The sequence below is a fragment of the Lampetra fluviatilis genome, chromosome 32 (genome assembly GCF_964198595.1).
Source record: "Lampetra fluviatilis chromosome 32, kcLamFluv1.1, whole genome shotgun sequence".
NCBI lineage: Eukaryota > Metazoa > Chordata > Hyperoartia > Petromyzontiformes > Petromyzontidae > Lampetra > Lampetra fluviatilis.
This window is the reverse complement of record NC_136306.1, coordinates 4,016,674-4,034,808: the sequence shown is the minus strand read 5'-3', so window position 1 is coordinate 4,034,808 and position 18,135 is coordinate 4,016,674. Positions and strand designations below refer to the sequence as shown.

Genomic DNA, 18,135 nt, shown 5'->3' with positions numbered 1-18,135 from the left:
AGTTATTCAAGGGGCGCCACGGTGATGTCATGTGATCTTCCTCGCCTGGTATGCAGGAGGTCGGGAGTTCAATCCCAACCCTGACGCCTGCTGCATATTTGGAGTTTGCGTGTCTCTCTCCCCATGGTCGCGTGGATTTTTTTCTCTCGGTCCTCCGGTTTGTTCCCTCCACATTCAGAAAAACTTGTGTTCAGATTATTTAGATTAATTTGCTGCTAGAAATTTCCACATGATAAGCCTCTTTGTTGAGCGATCATTTGTGGCAAGGTCACTTCTGAAATAAAAAAGCAAATAGGTTAGTGGCCTTTACCTGATAAAAATAGTTTAGTTTAATTTTTTTCTGTGATTTATTTCACTATACGTTGCACTCCCTATCGTGCCTTTGCATTGTTTGTTGTTGTAACGTTCTGACCTACCCGGATATCTGTGATAAAAAATAGCTTCAGAGCTCATTCGGATTCCTCCTCCAGTTATAAATAAATATTCTGATCCTGATTCTGGCTTGACGGGGCGCACCAACCCAGAGGGAGCGGCGCCATCGCCGCCACCATCGTCTCGGCGCCGGCGGGAGGCGCGAGCGCGCGCGGAGTACGTCCGCCACCTCGGCAAATCTTACGATCGCTCCTCCTGTTAATCGCGCTAAAGAAAAACAACTCGGACGCATTCGTCAACGACAACGCCGTTTGTGTGCTCGTGCGGCCCCGAAAGGAAAATACACGCAACGGGTGACGTTTTAGTAAATCGGCCCTCCTTCAAAGCGCCTGACTTTCCCACGTCAAGAAAGGCCGACAAATTTATTTCTGCATCTGAATCGCGGACCTAATTGGTTGACGTGCCGTGCCCAAGCGGAGCGCCACTGCGTGATCAGACTAACGATGGCTCCACATCCTCAGAGCGTCTGGAGTGTACGTGCGAAATTGCGCAGCGTGCTCTCCTAAGTTATTCCCCCCTCTCTCGTTAACGACGCTGCCAGTGACCTAGCAGCGTGGTCGGCATCGGCGCTGGCGCAAGGAATTAAAATTCTCCCTATCCACCCTCTCCAACACCACCCCACTATTCAATCTTCCCTCGGCCCCCCCCCCCCCCGACCAGACCACCGACCCCCTTCAATAATCGTGGTGCAGTGGCACCGCCTGCACACTCGATAGCTTCGCCACGAGAAACTTCACTGGGGAGTGAGAGGGGAGAGTGATTGCGAGCCGGGGGTCACTTCACGCTGCTGGGTTGAAGTGACCGCTGCAGCCACTCTGGCCGTGACCCAGCAACTCTGACGGAGGTCTCCCCCCCCCCTCCCCCGTGTCTCCGCTTATCCGCAAAGGAGCGCGGATAACCGGATTCGTTCAGCCATTTCCACAGATTCCTCCTCCTTCTCCTCTCATCCACGAATAAGCTCGACCGGCTTATTCGTGGATAAGCCGGTAGCGCTTATCGGCATGCGGAGTGCGGATACGGGGAATGTGGCTGCGTTGACGAGACGATGCCGTCACTGTGGAATGGTGACCGCATCGCGCTCGCAATCCACGGGTCGCTGGTGTCATCTCCCGGTGCCGCGACGGAAACAACGGTGCAAGTTCATTCATTCACCCCAGCCGTACAAAATACGGGTTCACCACAGTTAATAGCAACAATTTTAGTTTTAAAGAACGTCATTCATGCGGACTGCATCTCACAACGCTGTACAATAATTATACGTGTAATCACATGAAGGGCTGAATCCCCGTTTGGTCGATCAGCAGGTCACGTGCGTGGTGGGGCAAAGTGTGGGTACACGCCAGTCGCTTTCGCAGACAAAGTGTGTAAATACATCCCCCACAATAGGTTCTCTCGAGAGCTCCTTCCAGCGGAAGCCCCTCCCTGCCAGCAGCAGGGCTGCAGCCTTCCCATGCACGTTCTGGGCGTCTCTCTCACCGGATCGCTCGACCTGCCTGCGAGCTGCCGGCTTGCGGTGGAGAAGCTCCGCCGAGCGAGATTCGAGTGAGCTCCGCGCAGCGTCGCCCGCCTGACCCACAGCCGAGGTGCTGCCCAAAGGATTTAGGACGAGATTAGGACCGTGGCCACAAGCTGCCAGGAATGCGAGTGCCCGGAAGATCAGGCTGCCGCATGGACGCACAGCAGCAGCAGCGGCCTGGGCCAGAGCGACACGAGCAACGAGTGGTAGACAGACTCGCCAGAGACCCCGGAAGGTACTAACCAGAGACACGCAAGAGAAACAGGAGACACATTGTAGACAGACTCCAAGAAGACAAGGACGACAATTTACACAATGCCAGCAGAGAGAAACACCACAGACACTCGGACAAGCAAGAGAAACACCCAAAGAGGAGAGCCCAGATGTAATGGGAGACAGGCCCACTTTAGAGAGACCCGTGGAGCCACAAGGGGCAACCAACTTGCCACCGTGGCCACACGAGGCCACGGTGTAAAGAGACACGAGAGGCCAGGACAAACCGACATGGCGAGCGAGCGGATGACCACTCTCGCACGACACTAGCGCCATGGCCGCGCGCGAGCAGGTGAGGAGCCCGTGGCGATGGCGACGCCGTAAATCTCGCGGCAGCTCTCGTTAAAAATCCTACCACAAACGTGGAGAGCAAAAACTAAGGAGAGGTAAAACAAAACACAGAAAAACACCCTCCCATCCCCCCCAGGGTGGCCTACATAGGCTGCTGCGAGAGCACTGTGAGTGAGCAGCACTTATGAACGCCGCCGTGGCGCACCAAGGGGTAGAGTGGCCAGAAACCGCGTGTGTCCAACCGCCGTTATCTCCCCAACGCTGACGTTTACACACCGCAACCAAGTACTCATTTGAGGCAGAGTCCACCTCGGCGAGGACCACGACCGGTTCAGATATTCATCATTGATATGTTGGCTGTGAGTGGGAATCCAACTTGGGTGGCCAGGTTTGTAGAGCAGCAAGCCAACCCAATCATACATCGTACAGCCTAAGCAAACTTTTGGAGCAAGTGCTGTTACCGTGCATATATGAAAGCCGGGATGGCACACGAGGGGGTGGGTGGCCAGCACCATGCCCTGCCACCTTGGTCTCCCCAGTGGAAATGTTTACATATCGTGCCAAGTACTGATTTAAGGCTGAGTCGACCTACACTACCGCTCCCCACACAGGCAGCAGACGCACGCACACTCTGGCGAGGCGGTGCTCGTGACGCCGAGCGCTTCGTCCGTCGTGTGGACGTTGCCCAAAGAGTTCCGTCGCGAGAGCCACACTCAACCCGCACCTCCGATTGGCTACGCACGGTACCAAAGAAGTTCAACATAGAAGCGTACAATTGTTGTGGGGCGGCAATCGCCGCCAACACCACAACCACGCATTCCACCGCCGTGCTCGCTCTCCTCTCACAGCGTCACCACACAGGCCGATCTTTACAACCAGTGCCCACAGAGGCCGCCGTTAATGACGGCTGCAGGAGATTTGGGCCCCCCCCACCACCCGGCCCCACCGTGCTTGGGCCCGGCCCCACCGTGCTTGGGCTCCCCCCCACCCCCACGCTTTTGGTCGTTGTCAAACGCGTCCCTCGCCACCGCCCCCCCCCTCCACGTCGTTTATTTCTGGTGGTTGCCGCTGGAGACGTTGCCTCAGGGAGACATTGCGCGCGAGGGTGGCGTCTCGGGGTGGCGTCTCGGGGTGGCGTCTCGGGGTGGCGTCTCGGGGTGGCGACTCGGGGTGGCGACTCGGGGTGCGGCCGAGAATGCCGGACGCCAAAGTCGAGTCGCAGCTTTTGTCGGAAGTCACAAGATGTCGCGTCACCAGCCTGCCCCTTCGCTCGCCATGTTGCCGATAAGCAGATGACACGGCGGTACAGCAAGCGGGACTGGTGAGCTCTCATTAGTCAGCAACTGGATTTTTCTCCCGACGCTCCGGTTTCCTGACGCGTGTATAAAGACGCGCTCATTAATTAGCTCAATGAAAAATCTTGATGCAAAAAGGACTGCGGAGGTTGGGTCATTGTTGGTAACACCGGCTCCTCATCACCGCTCGGCTGCTTCTGCCGCCTTCCCACTCGTCTGTGGTTCCTCGGAGATTTGCGAGGGACGAAATTTGCGTGACCAATGGCACGTCGTAGGAAAGTTAATAAATATCGTCGTGCTTATTATGGTGCGCGTGGGGTTTCTTCAACAAACTTTGGGGTTTCCTCCAAAAGCAAAGTGCTCCTTTAAAAAGCGATCGGCCAAACAACCACCAATGCACGGACAACCTCAACAAGAATTTTCGGGACTCGCCGAGGCCTTCCCGGAAAAATAACGGCCATCAATACGGTACCTTTGGGAAACAGTTTGTTGACGGACGACGCCAAGGACCCGGGTTACCCGAGTTCGATGCCTGGACAGAGCTAACATTGGTGGCGAGTGACATCCTAACCGGTCATACCCACCCCTCCAGCTTTCACAAACACTCGCACTGACCAGTGTGGTGAAGTATGGTCAAGCATCGGATTATATAGGGAGGCCTTTATCCAGCAAGTGGTTTGACAAAGGGTTGAATTTTATTTTGTAGTATTATTATTTATATCACAGCAAACTTTCCCATATTTACAGGCGTGGGATTGAATGCTCCTCTTCAACAACCCTAATTTGGCGAAGGAAATTCCACATTCTCATGTCAGTGAGCAGTGTCTCCCCGCAAAGGCGAAGTGGGGAGGGTGGTGCGGGAATCATCACAACCGCATCTCATGGTAATCTCTTAATTAAAACGACTCCACCGAACGCACTGTACATCATTTAGGCATTTAGTGGCGGGCAGAGTGAGCTGCTCCATAATTGATGGGGACACGAGCTGAGGGCGGCCTCATTAAGCGTTAATGTTTGTTTTAGGAAACATTAACGTTCGCTCGTCGTGCGCACGCCACGGTGGCGGCAGCGGCGGCGTCCCGCCCCGCCGCGGTCGGCACCACTCCATTAATCTCCGGCAAAACCCAGCGGACGCAAACAACGGACCTTGTTCTTGGTCCTTCAATTAGACCACGCGCTTGGGATTTATCACGGCGCCGCCGCGTGTGCCCCTGCGCCACCCCTGCCTGAACCGCGGTGCGACGGTTTGCGGGAGCATGCTGCCATGGCGGCCGTCGGTCGCTCGTCAACACGACGGGAAGAACCAAGCGTGGTGGCCGTGGAAACCAGGAAGGCAGCACTAAGCACCAAGATGGAGTCACCGGGAACCAAGATGGAGTCACCGGGCACCAAGATGGAGTCACTGGACACAAAGATGGAGTCACCGGGCACCAAGATGGAGTCACCGAACACCAAGATGGAGTCACCGAACACCACTATAGAGTCACCGAACACCAAGATGGAGTCACCGAACACCACTATAGAGTCACCGAACACCAAAATGGAGTCACCGGGCACCAAGATGGAGTCACTGGGCACCAAGATGGAGTCACCGAACACCAAGATGGAGTCACTGGACACACCAAGATGGAGTCACCGAACACCAAGATGGAGTCACTTGGGCACCAAAATGGAGTCACCGGGCACCAAGATGGAGTCACCGAACACCAAGATGGAGTCACTGGACACACCAAGATGGCGTCACTGGACACCAAGATGGCGTCACTGGACACCAAGATGGCGTCACTGGGCACCAAGATGGAGTCACCGGGCACCAAGATGGGGTCACTGGACACCAAGATGGAGTCACTGGACACCAAGATGGAGTCACTGGACACCAAGATGGTGTCACTGGACACCAAGATGGCGTCACTGGACACCAAGATGGCGTCACAGGGCACCAAGATGGAGTCACTGGACACCAAGATGGAGTCACCGGGCACCAAGATGGAGTCACCGGACACCAAGATGGAGTCACTGGACATCAAGATGGAGTCACTGGACACCAAGATGGAGTCACTGCACATCAAGATGGAGTCACTGGGCACCAAGATGGCGTCACCGGACACCAAGCTTTGAGGTGCGGCCTTGGTAAGCACCGGAGTGCACAAGCAGAGCTGCAAATGCGTTCATCCAGGCCTTCACCAAGCAGTGGATAGATCACGGCTGCCGAGGATGACGACACAAGTGCAATGGCACAAAGACAAAGATACCCCGTATAGCCTCAACAGACTGTTGGGGCAAGTGCTGTTTGCGAGCATCTATGAAAGGTTGGGCACGGCACACGAGCGGGCTCAGTGCCCAGCACTGCCACGCCCAGTCACCATTGTCTCCTTCGTGGCGATGTTCACATGTCGCACCAGTTACCCATTTCAGGATGAGTCGACCTAGGGGAGGCCGGTTCAGACAAGGCGGACACAGCGACGCTCACCAGCAACGGGCTCTGCGCACCCAGGCCCCAACGACGCAAATGAAACACGACGCCTCGTACTCCCCCCCCCCCCCCTTTCGGTTTGCGGAGATAAGAGCTCACACGACGGATGGCGATAGAGCGGGCACGGGCGCCGCGTTCACACGGAGCGTTACAGGGGGGACCCCCCCACAACACGCCGCCCGCCGCCGTTAGCGTTGCCGTTGTGCAAGGCCATAGCGAGTGCAACGAGGAAGTGGAGCGGAATAAAAACAAAGCCTTTAGCGTTAATGGGTAGAGACGCATGGGAGAGAAGCCCCCCACCAATCCCTCCTCGCTTCTGTTCGCGCAGCGCCTGCCCGCCATTAGGCAATGCAGGCACAAGGCTACCCCGTGCACGGAGCGAGATAAGGCACTTCACATAGCGATGGAGTAAAGGCTGTCCCTATGGGGACTTCATGGCAAGCGTACATATTTTTGGGGTGCAGCTTATCGGCGCAACTTTCGCGTCTGTTGGGTAGACTTTGTAAATGGACTCCGTTGGGTACACTTTGCAAACGTGTCTCGCAACCTCACCAGTCTAAGGCAAAGGTCAAAGTCACGGTGCTACCAAAAAAGTCAACGGATAACGTGGCCACACCGTGCCAAAACGGCACGGCGTCGTTCGTTGCCACCGGCGCGTGGAGCGCGTGACGCAACGGGCCAGTGGCGGCACATTCGCTCGCTCGTTGACTGAGGGTTCGTGGTTGGAATCTGGCAGGCCGTCCTGGTTATTGCCGCGGATCCACTCAACATAGAGATACGACGCGCCGCCTGATTCACAGGTTCGAGTCGTTGCACTGGAGACTCCGGGATATCGCTGATCGACGTTCGGTCACTGGGTTGATGGCGTCGGTCGCAATTTCTCCATGAGCGGTGTGGGCCGCGCAAAGCCTGCTGATCGCCGCAATCTTCCACTGCTTCACATGGGACGTTAGGAAACCCCGCGACCTCGTTCGCAAGAATGGCTCATGGTGTGTCGGCATCACGGACCACGAAAATAAAATCACACCGCAGATTTAATCGTTTGGGATTACATACGGCGATTACGGCCCCCCTACTTCGAAAAAAATAGCAGGAGACCCTCCTGGTGAAGTCACGAGACTCGGCAAGGCTCTCCTGGGTAAAACAAGCGTAACGAGGATGATGATGATGATGTTAATAATAATGATAAACAAATGTATTTGAGCACGCGTCACGAGAGAAATGTCACACCAGCCCAACGGGAGAGGCCCGCTGCTGGAGCCCCCAAGCTCACGCGGGCATCAGGTGGGGGGCATCAGGTGGGGGGCATCAGGTGGGGGGCATCAGGTGGGGGGCATCACGTGGGGGGCATCAGGAGGCAGGCATCACGTGGGGGGCATCACGTGGGGGGCATCACGTGGGGGGCATCACGTGGGGGGCATCAGGTGGCAGGCATCACGTGGGGGGCATCACGTGGGGGGCATCACGTGGGGGGCATCACGTGGGGGGCATCAGGTGGGGGGCATCACGTGGGGAGCATCACGTGGGGGGCATCACGTGGGGGGCATCAGGTGGCAGGCATCACGTGGGGGGCATCAAGTGGGGGGCATCAGGTGGGGGGCATCACGTGGGGGGCATCAGGTGGGGGGCATCACGTGTGGGGCATCAGGTGGGGGGCATCAGGTGGCAGGCATCACGTGGGGGGCATCACGTGGGGGGCATCAGGTGGGGGGCATCACGTGGGGAGCATCACGTGGAAGGCATCACGTGGGGGGCATCAGGTGGCAGGCATCACGTGGGGGGCATCAAGTGGGGGGCATCAGGTGGGGGGCATCACGTGGGGGGCATCACGTGGGGGGCATCACGTGGGGGGCATCACGTGGGGGGCATCACGTGGGGGGCATCACGTGGGGGGCATCAGGTGGCGGGCATCAGGTGGGGGGCATCACGTGGGGGGCATCACGTGGGGGGCATCACGTGGGGGGCATCACGTGGGGGGCATCACGTGGCAGGCATCAGGTGGGGGGCATCACGTGGGGGGCATCACGTGGGGGGCAGCCGTGGGGGGCATCAGGTGGGGGGCATCACGTGGGGGGCATCAGGTGGGGGGCATCACGTGGGGGGCATCACGTGGGGGGCATCATGTGGGGGGCATCACGTGGTGGGCGCAGCAGGTGGGAGGTGGGCAGCGCCCAGAGGTTAAAATCTATGAATAAATATCTTAATCAGAATATTTATTTATCCTGGAGGAATCCGACGAGCTATAAAGCTCTTTTTCACAGATGTCCAGTAGGGGCGGGTCAGAAAGTTACAACAAACAGTACAAAAGCACGATAGGAGCGAAATGTATAGGAAAGGTAAGCAAATCACACACAAAAAGGTAAACTTTTTTTATTTTAGCAGGTAAAGTCCACCGAGCTATTAGCTTCTTTTTCAGAAGCGACCTGGCCACTATATACCCTAACACTAACACGAGTCGTCACACTGACACTATCCCAAACACTAACCCTTGTCTATAACACGAACACTCTCTCTAACAATGACACTAGCCCTAACGTGAGCCCCAACAGTGACCCGAAGCGTGGTCACCTAGAGCCGTTTGTTGCACGCGTTCGCAGGTGTCCGTGCACGTGGTTTATTTATGCAGCCCAATTAAAAAAACCTTGAGGCTCCCTTAATGGGCGGGGCTGAGTGTCGAGCTTGCCTCGGTATACGCCACACGATCCGCTGCGTTCATCATTATCGGTGGAGCGCCGAGTGATGCCTTCAGGCACTTCTTTACCCCCCACCTTTGCCCTCCTCCCCTCCAGGAGGAAACCCCTCCTCTCATCCCACTCAGTACCAAGCCGTCATAGAACCACAGTCTACAAACAGCCCACGTCGGAGAATGAGGTTTACCGCAGCCTCCGCTCGGGGATTTAGAGAGCCGTGCGGGCGCTGCAAGGATGAGTGTTGGTCGCGGGTTGCAAAGGAGATGGAAACCGCCTCAGTAGCGTGCGATCACAAATCATTCTAACTACATCAAAACAGTAACTTGCAGCACCACACTCAATCACCATTCTGAAGGGGAAAGATCTCCAATACCCAGAAACAAGTTCGCTGATCATTGCTCGGAGGTTTTGGGGCCCGTCATGCCTCAAATATCGCGGAGGAAATTGCCACTCCCCGTGAGTGGGCCGGCTGATCTGCCACCTGCTGACGAAGTGCTCAGGGCAATCCAGAGCCTGCGACCAGGTAACACACGACCAGGTAAAACACCGACCAGGTAAAACACGACCAGGTAAAACACGACCAGGTAAAACACCGACCAGGTAAAACACGACCAGGTAAAACACGACGAGGTAAAACACCGGCCAGGTGAAACACGACCAGGTAAAACAGCGGCCAGGTAAAACACGACCAGGTAAAACACCGGCCAGGTAAAACACGACCAGGTAAAACACCGGCCAGGTGAAACACGACCAGGTAAAACACCGGCCAGGTAAAACACGACCAGGTAAAACACGACCAAGTAAAACACGACCAGGTAAACACGACCAGGTGAAACACGACCAGGTAAAACACGACCAGTTGAAACACGACCAGGTAAAACACGACCAGGTAAAACACGACCAGGTGAAACACCGGCCAGACGGGATCTCTCACGCGAACTGCTGTAGGGAGGGTGGGGTTTGTTTTACAGGCTGGTGAGTGCACTGCACTACAAACTCGGTGACCCGGGTTATTATCGCTCACAGCCAACACCGGTGACGATTATCTGAGCCGGTCCTGGGCCTCCCCTCGGTCGACTCAGCCTCAAGCGAGTACCTGGTGTGGTGTGTAAACATCGCCACCAGGGAGACAAAGGCGGTCGGGCATGATGCTGGCCACCCAGCCCCTATTGTACCGTGCCAGCCTTCATAGGTGCTCGCTAACAGCACTTGCCCCAACAGTCTGTTAAGGTTATATGGGGGATCTTTGTCTGTGAAATAATTACAGTCGCTTGGTTTATAGGACATAATCAGCCATAAATGTCTGTCCGTCCCGCGCGTGACGTCACTCCACGAGGCCCACCCCCCTCATTAATATTCATGAGTGGGTGGATTTTTACACTAACGCAGAGGAAGGTCGAGCTGAATTAAATAATTTATTACGCAAAGTCGCTTCAAATATGACGTTTCTTTACAGAAAGTGACGGTAATTTTTTTAATCTACGCATCACAATGCAACATCCGTGCGTGACGTCACTGCAAAAAAGCCCCCCCCTTCATTAATATTCATGCCCGCGTGCAAATTTACATTAACGCACAAGAAGGTCGCGTACTCAACATGCTGCACCCCTCCCCTCGTTAATAATCATGAGCGGGTGACATCGGTCCACATGCCGCACCCCTCCACAACAACAATGAGGGGGTGACGTCACTCCACATGTCGCACCCCTCCCCAATAACCATTAGCGGGTGACGCCACTCCACGTGGGGCAACCCTCCCCCCCTCATTGAAAATCATGAGCTGAACAATTTTTCTATTGAATATTTCAGATTTACAGAAATATACACCCGTCCTTGGACCGGCAAAAAAGCGAGTTTTTGAGAAAGGGGACCGCACTGTTTGTAACAATTACTGGGCATCTCCTCCCCCTCCTCAGTGTGTGAGCGGCTCGCAAACAAATTGAAATCCCGGGTGGGAGTTTACTTGGCCAATCATCCCTTCGCGGGTTGATCAAAATGAGTACGCGTTTTGTGTTTGTGGGAGGATTCAACCACGGCTGTCCTATGGATAAGCTTGCCTCCGTCATAGTAATGTGGAATTTCCACCACTGGCTCGGTCAGGGCTGTATCTGGAAGATGAGCGCCGCCTCGATGTGCATTTGAGCGGGACACCAATCAGACTCCGTCCCTGCAAATCTGCAGTCTTCCCAGAGCATTAAAGGAACCTCGTTTTTTCCACTGCAGAAGCCGAGCCGAGCCACGCCCGCCGACGTCACAGGCAACCATCGAGTGGAGTCGCGCGAAGATGGCGACGGTTGCGCCGAGTCCTCACGGTGGACTGACCGACGTCACGCGCAACGAACGCGTCCTCGTTAGCACCGCCCGTGGGCCTGCTGGGCCCCAAGCCACGTTCGAACGTCCCGTGAGGCCAGCGCGACATGGTTTTGGTTGTTTGTACAGCGTGGCCAAAAATGGTGAGTGGGAATAAGCGGGCTCCAGCCTCGCGGAGACGCAAACCCCAAAAGCTTGGAGCCGCCGCGTGGAACGGGGCCAGGGATTATCGTGGGCCCGGTGCCTCACTGCGTGGCCACATCCAGGGCGACGTGTCGCCCAAACGGCATTCCTCTTCCCCCTCCTCCTCCTGCGGGAAGCTCCGAACGCATCTCTCCCGCGGCGCTCGAACCGCGCGCGAGAAGGCGCAAACCCAGCGCCGAGGGCGGCGTCGACAGCAGGGCCGGCGTGCGCGGGCGGCACAGAGGGTAGAAAGAGATGGGGGGGGGGGTGAGAGAGGGGAAGAGGGGGCACGACGCCGCCACTGCCAACGCCGCCGTGCATTCGCTCACCGCCGCGAAATGTTGAATGTCGATCAGCGAGTCGGCCCGGCCTAGAGCTGTGTTCTTAATCCAATTTCGAGTCGTAATTTTGTCACGGTTGTTTTTGGCGACCGCGCGTGCCCAGGATGGCGTTTCACACCCCCCCCCCCCTCTCCACCGAGAGAGCAGACAGTCGCTCCGGGCTCCCTGACTCCTAGGGAGAGACAGTGAGGGGGGGGGGGGGGTGGCGGGGGGTTGGCTCAGTGGCTGTAGTGGGGCTCACGGGGCTATGCTGGGAGAGTGCGGCGGTGCGTGTGGAGCGCTCGATCCCACCGCCAAACCCCCCCCCCCCCGCCATGTCCTCAGTGGGTGCTGTGTCAACGAGAGGGCTACGGTTAGAACTCTGGTCATTATTATTACTACGAATACAGTCACAACTATGTTAGGAACACGGTTAAGCCTCAGTGTTAATATTCGCGTAAGATACAGCATTCGGGATCCTATTTTAAGTGTTAGGGTTATGTATGTCCGTTTATTGAACTTCTTTCGCACCGTACGTAGCCAACCGTGCTCATCGGAGGTGCGGGCGAAGAACTGAACACAACAAGCAGGTCTAAAGAAATTAGTTTTTCATCTCGATTTAGGGCTACCATTAGGGTTCGGGTACTGTTAGTGTTAAGGCAATTGTTAGTTTTAGTTGCTAGTCTTAGTGTTATGGCGACCAGTAGTATTAGAGACAGGGAAAGTGTAGGGCTGGTGCTATGGTTGGGGGTGTAGGGCTGGTGCTACGGTTGGGGTGAGGGCTGCTTCCCCAGATTCCTCGCTCTCGCTCATCCCCTCCTCCAAAGACGCGGCACCAGCTGAGCGCCCTCTTATAGACGCCTCCACCCATCCCCCACAACCCCCACCCCCGCCCCTCGCACCCGCCCAGCCCAAACGTGGCCCTCTGCAACAACATTTTTGTTACAATATTAATAAAGACAAACACCCAGAAATAACACAGCCGATATCCGAGCCAGCAACGAGATGAGAAAGCTTGAGGCCTTCAAACAGGGCCGGCCCGAGGCATAAGCGAACTAAGCGGCTGCTTGGGGCCCCCTGGCCACCAGGGGGCCCCCGAATCGTTTTTTTTTTACAATTAAATAACTTAAACAAGTGATATAAATGAATTAATGAATGAATGAATAAATGATTCAAGACAAGAAAATTCTGTCGACAACTGCTGCTTTGTCACGGCTGGTGTGACATTTTGTCTAAAATTAACATCACGAGCAAGCTTCTACAGTCAACCAACATGCAGCTTGATGTAGCGGTTAACCTTGTAAAAAAGAACAAAGGCGAACTTATCAGTTACCGAAAAACAGGCTTCTGTGATGCACAGACATCTGCTAAAGAAATTTGTGAGCGGATGAACACAGAAGCAGTGCTGAAAGAGAAGCGATTGCGTTCTACAAAAAGGCACTTTGCCTATGAGGCTGCAGATGAGCCGATAGTGGACGCTATGAAGAGGCTGGAAGTGTCATTTTTTAATGCTGTAGTGGACCGTAGTATTCTGTCATTGGAGGATAGATTTAAGTCTCTAAGTGAGGTTAAAGAGAACTTTGGAGTGCTGCTCAATTTTAGGGAGCTAGATCAAAAGGTCCGGAGGGAACAATGTGAGCTTCTTGGGGAAAAACTCTCTTGTGGAGAGGAGGCTGATATTGATGGTAGCGCACTGGCAGTAGAGATAGAGAGTCTTCCTGAACTTCCCCAAACTATGATGACTGCCTTTGAGCTTCTCACATACCTCTCACAAAATGAGATGTGTGAGCTTTACCCAAATCTTTGGGTAGCTCTCAGGATAGCCTGCACTCTGCCTGTGTCAGTTGCCTCAGCAGAGAGGAGCTTTTCCAAGCTCAAATTGATAAAAACATATTTGAGATCATCAATGGCCCAGGAAAGACTAAGTGGACTTGCAGTCATTAGTATTAATAACAAAGTTGGCCAAGCAATACCATACAATGATGTCATTAGTGACTTTGCCTCCAGAAAAGCTAGGAAGGAACGATTTTGAGGTCATTGTTGTACAGTTGACATTGTTGAACCCTTGCTGTTCTTATGTTTGCTTTCATTATTTAAGTATCTTTTTTTTTGTAACATTCTATTTTTGATTAGATTAATGTTTGTCTATTTTGGTTTTATTTAAAAGATTGCACATTTAATGCACATTTGCAAATAATTTATTTAATATGTTTTTTGTGACCGTTTGTATTCAGAAGTTTTAATAAAAGAGTGAAGTATTTTAAGTGTTGTTTTTATTTTTTATTAATACATAACCTCACTGTATTCGTTTATAATATTCGCTATAACATTATAGTGTGACATTTGTGTCAATAATCTTCTAGCACAGATGAGTCTGCGTGGTGGGAGGGGGGCCCCCAAATCAAATTCTGCTTAGGGCCCCCAAGAGGCTCGGGCCGGCACTGCCTTCAAAGCACGGGGCTTAGAAAACACCTGCGCGCAAATCCATCCGTGCGGCTTCCAAGCCCCATGCCGAACACATTCCCAAAGGGCCAAAGCATACGAGCGGCCGGCAACAAACAGCAAGTGAATGCTGCAATACCGGATAAGCGTCGAGACGCATCTTGAACCGAGTGAGGTTACAGTCGTTATAGGAAGCTGAAAATACTAGAAGAAGGGAGAGAATTCCAAAGTTGGAGCAGTGAGAGGGAAGAGGCAGAAGAGCAGTGTCGTGACCTGTGGTGAGGTGGGTGGGTGGGTGAGTGGGCGGGCGGGCGAGTGGGTGAGTGGATCAGTGAGTGAACGGGTGAGTGCGTGAGTGACCATGGTGGTAGTAGTAGTGATCGGAGAGATGGAATGAGAATCTTCATTTAGTCTGGAGGAATCCGAAGAGCTATGAAGGCCTTCTCCACAGATGTCCAGACAGTGAAACGGAGGTGACTGAGAGTGAACCAGCGAAGACGTGGGTGCTGGATCGTCCATCACCCCTGGCTACAGCTTCACTCTGAAGTGTATCGGGTGCAGCGTTGAGACAAGGGGGGACCAGAGTGCCTCCCCACCCCAGAGGTGACAAGAGGCGAGTGGCAACAGGAATGTGAATTCCGCGTGCGCGCACATCGGCGCAGCCCACCAAGGGCTCTCTGGTGGGGCTACGTGGCCTGTGATGATGACGTTAACAATTCAAACTTAACTTAACAAAACATTTTTTTTTACCAGGTGAGGTCCGCTGAGCTGTATAGCTCTTTTTCAGAAGCGGTCTGGCTATCACAAATTATAGCTCAACGGCGTGGGCTTGTCATGTGGAAATTTATAGCAGCCAAATACTCGAAACGCATGATGTTGATTCTAAATGTACAGGGAAAAACCGGAGGACGCAGAAAAAAAAATCTACAAGACCACGGGGGAGAACGTGCAAACTCCAAATATACGGGCGTCAGGGTCTGGATTAAACCCACGACCTCCTGTATACCAGACGAGGTAGTCAACATCTCCTAGCCACCGTGGTGAGATGTTAACAACCTCGCCTGTGGTGTATATCTAAGGAAAACCTCCAAGAGTCTCATTGCTTTCATTCTAGATTTGAAGTTTTCGTGACTGCAAGGATCCACTCTTTGGTTCATTCGGTAAAGTCTCAATGGTCTTCCGAAGGAAATCTTTGCGCTGGCATATTTGACAAAATCCTTCTTTTGTTTATCTCGAGTGCGGAAAAAAAAAAAGAGTACACAGGGGGGGGGGGGAGGGGGACCCACCATGCGCAACAATCTGGAGACAACACTCACAAGGGCGGCACGGATGGATGCACGGATGGATTCACGGAACCTCCTCGCTGCGCCAGCGTGACCGCCTCGGAGCGCAGCTCAATTTGGGAGTTCCGCAAATCTCCGCGTGCTCCACCAGCCCCAGCCCTCCGCAAAGCACGGCGAGCAGAGGCGCGCGGGCGCGTTGCTAGCCCGCGGTGAGGGGAGCGCAACTGGAACACATTTCTCCAGGAGGTGGACGGCACGACGGGGATTGTCCGACGTTTCACCTCAGTGGAGAAAATTCCTTGCTTATTTACATCAAAGATAAAAGACAAAGATCCCCTCCCCCCCAGTATAGCCTTAACAGACTGCTGGGGCAAGCGCTGTTAGCGAGCGCCGTTGAAGGCCAGAACGGCACACGAGGTGGTCGGTGGCCAGCTCCACGCCCAGCCACCTTTGTCTCCCCAGTGGCCGTACCAAGTACTAACTTAAGGCTGAGTCGACCTAGGAGAGGCCCTAGACGGGTTCAGATAATCGGCACCGGTGTAGGCTGTGAGCGGGAATCGCTGGATTCGTAGCGCAGCCCGCTAACCACTGCGCCACCGCTACGTACACACGCGCACACAAACACACGCACACACACATACCCACGGCCCGTCAGATGGCCACGAGGCTTGACGATTCTCCCCCATCCCTTATTCTATTACACGGTTAAATTGCCTCATTAGCCTTAATAAGGGGGGACGACGAGGCTGGACTACGATCAGATCTCATCCCTGACCGCACCCATGACTCGATTCACGTCTCCCGCCAGCATAGTAAATAGTCGTAGGAGGTAATGGCCATTTTTACCCAGGAAGCCACAAAGGGTCCGAGGACTTCTCTCTCTCTCTCACAGGGTGGGGGAGGGGGGGTCCTGCCTGCATTGGGTTTTTACATGGAGATGTTTTCACCAAATTTTCTGAGTGTTTATTGTGCACGTGGGAAGAAACCAGGGCAACCCGGAGAACACCCCCAACGTGCGTGCTATCCCCGCTCCTGGGAAAGCCAGGGTACGGACATCGTCTCCTCGACGCCCACCCACAGAGGAGGAGGGAAGTTTCGCGACATCTGCGCGGTGATCCACCAACCCTCGTTGCCGCCTCCACAACCGTGTCGCGTTACAGGCCTCACCGCCACCACCACGGCGACAACTGCATTCCGATGAGATTCTCCCCAAACCCACTGCAGCAGCAGCACTCGCAGCTCCGAGCCAAGACACGTCGCGTTAACGAGCACCAATAATAACGACGCGAACAGCGGCTACCATTTGTAACAGCCGAGGTCAGAGTCAGTGCAGTTGTTTAAGATTTAAGAGTTTCGGTGATGCATTTCACCACGCTAGACTGGCCGCCGCTAGCAGGCGTGGTGATGATGCGACAGCAGGGCAAAGTCGCGGTGCACGCGTTGCGACGGAACTTTCCGGCATCTCAAGACGCCGCTGCGCACGAACAACGGCGGTGTTCATCATGGCGCACGCTGCTGGCACCAACGCTCGGACCGTGACGGAATGCGCCAAAAATCTGACGTCAAACCATCAAAGATAATACCTCTCATTTTATTTACGACAGTAGAAGTCTATGTTGCTGGGCAGCCATTTGATTGGCTTTTGGATCCAAACTCTAAACCGCATCGGCGCCGTAACCATGGCAACGGCAGATGCGGATCCTTGATAATGATGATGCACAAATGAGAGATTACAAAATCTCCAGGCAGTGTGCGGTGACTGCGGTCACCACCCAGAATGGAACCACGGGACGCGTGACGTGGGCTCGGTGCCAGAGTCACAAACACAGAGGAGGAGGCGACATCGTCATCGTCATCAGAGATGCTGCACTCCGCTGGTCCCGATGCCATCATCTGGCTCAACAACCACCTCGGCGTAAAATTACAGCCGCTGTTCCGCATCAGCGTCAGCCATGCAAAGACGAAGCAGAACTTGACGGCCTTCACGAAGAATGTTTTCAAGAGACACAAATCGTAAATAACCCCGGGGGGGATAAATAACCTCATAAACGACGACGACTCAACAAGAGACCCGAGTCATTCGAAAACAGTTGGGTGAGAGGCAGAGGTCGCAAACGGGTTTTGATTCCTTACCTGATACCCGTACCCTACCCGATACCCGGCTACCCGTACCCGGCCGGGTATCGGGTAGGGTACGGGTACCCGATTGCGACCTCTGGGATGAATCAATGTTGCAGCCGCGGGTGGGTTGATTCTAGGAACTTGAATTGTGAGAAGAGACAAGACGTTGAGAAATGAGTGACAAACAGTTACTCACCAGTGACTCACGGCTTACCCGTACCCGTACCCGGCCGCACCAGGGTCGCAAATGGGTACCCGTACCCGGGTAGGGTACGGGTACCCGATTGCGACCTCTGGTGAGAGGGAGGAGGGGGGGGAAGCCCCGTGTTCGATATACCAGCGCTGCCGGAAACTGGAGTCAATGTTGCAGAGGGTGATCTCCCAGAGAGCCCACGAGCCCAGACCCGATAAGAGGGTGTGGGGGTGGGCACCCTGAAGCGTGAACAAAGGCAAAGATCCCCCGCAACGCCTAAATGGGCTGTTGGGGCAAGTGCTGTTACCGAGCA

General features: G+C 54.5%; 1 protein-coding gene across 4 annotated transcripts in view; it reads right to left on the bottom strand.

The window, feature by feature from the left end:
- LOC144943642 (plexin-B1-like) overlaps window positions 1-18,135 on the bottom strand; it is a 115,170-nt gene that overhangs the window by 67,726 nt on the left and 29,309 nt on the right. Inside the window, exon 2 of one of the 4 annotated variants that reach the window (XM_078871305.1) lies at window positions 11,793-11,976. The exons of the other annotated variants lie outside the window; for them this stretch is intronic. The gene's annotated coding sequence lies outside the window, so the exon portion shown is untranslated. The remainder of the gene's footprint in view (window positions 1-11,792; window positions 11,977-18,135) is intronic. 4 annotated transcript variants of the gene reach the window in all.